At 44.7% G+C, this 4991-nt stretch overlaps 1 pseudogene; it reads right to left on the bottom strand.

The window, feature by feature from the left end:
- Window positions 1-3360: 3360 nt before the first annotated feature.
- LOC142431483 (tetratricopeptide repeat protein 1 pseudogene) lies at window positions 3361-4585 on the bottom strand (annotated as a pseudogene).
- Between the last annotated feature and the right edge of the window lie 406 nt (window positions 4586-4991).

The raw sequence follows: 4991 nt of genomic DNA, 5'->3' as shown, positions 1-4991 counted from the left end.
GTGTAAATTCACGCTTTGTTCTCAGTCATATTCGTAGGTGAAGTGAAACTGCCAGACTGTCTTCTGAAGTGGCTGCATGATTTTATTGCCCATAACATTGTTTGAGGGTCCCAATTTATCACAGCTGTGGCAACACTGGTTAATGTCTGTTTCATCATAGCCATCCAAGTCACTCCACAGGAGAAAGAGGCATTCTACTCCAGTAAAGATGGACAGTCTCAGAAATCCACAGCAGCAGGTCTACTCTGCCCTATAAGAAAGGTTGTTATGAGTCAAAATCGATTCCATTTCACTGAGTGAGTCATCAGTTTTAAAGGAACCCTTCAACACAGAGCTGAGAGCCCTGGTGGCATAGTGGTTACACACTGGGCTGTTAAGCTCAAGGTCAGCAGTTCGAAACCACCAGCTGCTCCATGGGAGAAAGATGTAGCATTCTATTCCCATAAAGAGTTACAGTCTTGGAACCTCACAGGGCAGTTCTGCCTTGTCCTATAGGCTTTCTATGGGTGGACATCGACTTGATGGCACTGAGTTTTGGAGCTGTACTGTGCAGGAGCCCTGGTACCAAAGTCAGTAAAACACAAGTAAGCATCTTTCTGGTATTCGCTACTTTCAGACACGATCCATCTGACATCAGCAATGAAATCCTTTGTTCCATGTTCTCTTCTGATTCTGGCCTGAACCTCTGGCAGCTCCCCATCAATGTATTTCTACAACCATTGTTGGATTATCTTCAACAAAATTTTACGTGCAGGTGATATCAATATTGTTCTGTATTTTGAACATTCTATTGGGTAATCTTTCTTTTGAAATGAGTACCAATATGGATCTCTTTCAGTCAGTTGGCCAAGTAACCGTCTTCCAAATTGCCCAGCATGGATGAATGAGTGCTTCCAGTACATCGTCAGTTTGTTGACAAATTTCAGTGGGCAATTCCTTGGCTAATGATGTCAGAGCAGCCGGACGTCTTCCTTCAGTATCACTGGTTCTTTCTCAGATACTACCTCCTGGAATGGTGGAATGTTGACGAGTTCTTTTGGGGACAGTGACTCTCTGTATTCATTCCATCTTCTTTCAAGGTTTCCTGCATCTTTTAATATTTTGCCCATAGAATATTTCAATAGTACGACTCGAGGTTTGACTTTTTTCTTGAGTTCTTTCAGGTTAAGATATATTGAGCATGTTCTTTTTGGTTTTCTAACTCCAAGGCCTTTGCACATTTCATCTTAACATTTGATTTTGTCTTCCCAGCTTCCCTTGAAATGTTCTTTGATGTCATCATTTCTCGTCATTTGCCTTAGCTACTACAATTAAGAGCAAGTTCCAGAGTCTCTTCTGGAATCCACTTTGACTTACTTTTTAATGACCTTTTTGCTTTCTTCATGAATGACATTCTTCATGTTCTCCCATAGCTCATCAGGTCTTCTCTCTTTAGTATTTATGCAGCAAATCTGTTCTTTGAGATGTCCTTGAAATTCCAGTGATAGAGACTCAAGGTCGTATTTTGGCTCTCATGGAGTTCTTGTCATTTTCTTCAGCTTTGCGTGTGATTAATTGGTGGTCTGTTCCAGTCAGCCTCTGGCCTGGTTTTAGTTGCTGACATTGAGTTCTCCATTGTCTCTTCCCACAGATGGAGTCAATTCAATCTCTGTATTCCATCTGGAGAAGCCCATGTGTACAGTTGCCATTTGGAATATCGAACTCAAGCAATGCAAGACAACAGGATCCACCAGCCTCAACCTCAAGCGATGTACACACCGGCAGCGTGGCAAAGCAGGTCTCAGAGGAACCTCAAGCTCTAGCAACATGATCCATGGGTTAGCTATCCCCTAATCTCACATGTTCCTAGTGGCCAGGTTGACATAATAAACCTACCTATCACAAAAGGCATTCCAGTGTTTGGATAACAAATCATGGACAACATTGCAAAGAAATTAAGGCCACTTAGTTGTCCTCATAGAGAACCTCTGTTCTAACAGTTCTAACAGAACAAAGGGATCCGGTATGGCTTAAATTCAGGAAAGGTGTACATCAGAGTAGTATCCTTTTTCCCTACCTAATTCAAGCTGGTTGCTTAGCAAATAATCTGAGACGCTAGACTATATGAAAAAGAACCTAATTGGAGGAAGATTGATTAACAACTTAAGGAAATGACATAACCTTGCTTGCTAAAAGCCAAAAGGACTTGACACACTTATGATAATAAAAGATTACATCCTTCAGTATGGAATATACTTCAACATACAAAAAAGAACCCTCACAAGTGTACCAATAAGGAACATGATAATTGGAGAAAAGATTGACATTTTCAAGGATTTCATTTTACTTGAACCCACAATCAATACAAATGAATTGCACTGGGCAAATCTATGGCAAAAGACCTCTTGAGAAGTGTTAAAAACCGGCTCAATGCCAACCACTAAGAGATACTGTGGGAATTGCACCCAATCTGATCCCACTACATGGAGGCAAAACATGAAGCGGGTGCGACAGAACAGCAAGGGAATGGAGCAGCGAGGTCCTAGGGAAGGCTGAAGGTGGACTTTGGGGCCAGAACTTGGTGCCCCAACAGACTGGACTGGAAAACATTCCTAAAGGCCAACAAACAGTCCTTGAACTAACTACAAGCTTTTCTTTCTTTTTGTGTTTTGTCATTGGTTTGTTGTTTTGTTGTATATTGTTGCTTGGTTTTGCTCTGTCTTGCTTTTGTGCATGTTATTATCTGCGCAGGTCTGTCTAAATAAGATAGGCTGGATGAACAATCTGGAGGAGAAAACAACGGGACCGACAATTCCTGGGGGCATGGTAGAGGGGGGGAGGTGGGGGGAAAGGTAGTGGTGTTAACAAACCCAGGGACCAGAGAACAAGTGACCACAATTGGTGGTGAGGAGGGTGTAGTGGGTCTGGTAGGGCATGATCAAGGGTAATGTAACCAAGAGGAATTGCTGAAACCCTGGTGGGACTAAGCATATAGTGGGACAGGAGGAAAGTCAAAGGAAACAGAGGAAAGAGCTGGGAGGCAAAGGGCATTTATAGAGGTCTAGATAAAGACATGTGAATATGTAAATATATTTACATATTAGGATGGGGAATAGATCTATGTGCATATATTTATAGGTTTAGTATTATGGTAGCAGAAGGATATTGGACCTCCACTCAAGTACACACTCAATGCAAGAATACTTTTTTTTTTTTCTCACAGAAAGCTTTATTATGAGAAGAATCGGAGCACGGGGAGGCCGCTCCCGGCAGCCGAGCAGCAGGTGATGTTTCCAGAGAGGGGGCCCCATTAACTGTCTCCCCACCAGCAGGGGTGCCTGACTCGGGAGAGACTGGCAAGGCTTGACCCAGCGACCTGCTGTGTGTGTGGCTCAGGGAGGCTGGCTTGCTGGCCGGCTTCCCCCTGGACAAAACTAAGGACATGAAGCCAGACCCAGGGGCGGTAAGAGCTGCCAGGCAGTGCCTGACATGGAAATCAAATTAGGCCCATTACACCTGTCAGTGTATTTCACCCCATCATAAAACACCTGGGAGGAGGACACGGGGCTCTGCTGGGCGGCCTTCCTTGTAGGGAAGATGCTTTGTAGAGTTAAACACTGGTAGGGCCTTTCCCCTCGCTAACAGCAAGCGGCACACAATCTCTAAGACAACTCTTTAAACCTTTCAGTAACTCTTATTTTCTGTTGTTATTTGGATTTTGAACAAAATTGACCGAATGAGGCAGTAGAGGAATCCTGCTTGATCTGGAAGTTTTCCGTGGAGAGTCCAAAAGGCCGGAGAACCAAGTTCCCAAGATCTTTTAGTTTACCTAACATCTCTTCCTTTAGCTTTGCATTCCGTTCTTCAATGTGTTTAGGCAATCTCATACAAGCTTCTCTTGCTTGATGTATGGATGGGTCTTTCTCTAATACAGATTTATAGTCTTCCAAGGCTTCATCCAGTTTGTCTGTCTTCTCGTACAATTCGGCTCTCTTCAGTATTGGTCTAATGTAGCTGGGATTTAACTGAATTGCTTTGCTGCAGTCACCGATAGCCATCTCCGTCTTGTCCTGTTTCAGCCTTGCCGCAGCTCTGTTTGCAAAGAGAACAGACCTGTCTGTCTGGAAGCAGGCCGGGCACGTGTGAAGGGCTCGACTGTAAAAGCTTTCGGCTTCAACATAATCTCCTTTCTTAAACTGTTCATTTCCCGCTCCCTTCAGCCGGGCGCTCTCCTCTCGTCTTTTCTGTTTCTCTTCCTCAGACATGTCCTTTTCCAGTTCTAGTAAGTATTCTTCATCTAGTTTGGAGGAATTCCTATCACCATCGGACTTGCCTTCCACCTTATCCATCCCTGGGTCCCCCTTGTTAAAAGAGTCGCTGCAATCATGAAAGCACTCCTCTTCGCCCGCTCCTCCGGGGCCTGGGCGGGCACATCCGGGGGCACTGTGCTCTGGGAATGCCCGTCTTTGAGATGAGAAATGGGAGGGCTAACACATTCGGATTCATGGGGATCTGTAACCGTTAAGTCATTCATTAGATCTGCTGGGGCCCTACAATTCTCGGATTTCTCCCCCATGCTGGATTCAGTGGGCGGAGGTGAAGCTGAAGTTCTGGAAAGAAGACAACATGCGTCTTTGGGGCTAGTCCCTGGCCGGCTAGCTGCAGACCCAGGAGCCCACTCACCCACCAGGCAAGGCTCACCTGAAGAATACTTTCTTCTATTACATTGGCATTCTATGATGCTCACCTTCCTGACACAACCGCTGAAGACAAAGCGGGTGAATAAAGCTGTTGGTGCCCGCTATCAAAAGAGATAGCTTCTGGGGTCTTAAAGGCTTGAAGGTAAACAAGCAGCCATCTAGCTCAGAAGCAACAAAGCCCACATGGAAGAAGCACACCAGCCTGTGTGATCACGAGGTGCCGAAGGGATCAGTTATGAGGCATCAAAGAACAAAAAATCGTATCATCGTGTGCATACCTCCATGATTTGATCGCTGAAGACAAATGGGTAC

Source organism: Tenrec ecaudatus, chromosome 18, assembly GCF_050624435.1.
Source record: "Tenrec ecaudatus isolate mTenEca1 chromosome 18, mTenEca1.hap1, whole genome shotgun sequence".
NCBI classification, from domain to species: Eukaryota; Metazoa; Chordata; class Mammalia; order Afrosoricida; family Tenrecidae; genus Tenrec; species Tenrec ecaudatus.
Note: the sequence above shows the minus strand (reverse complement) of the source record. Positions and strands in the feature narration are given on the sequence as shown.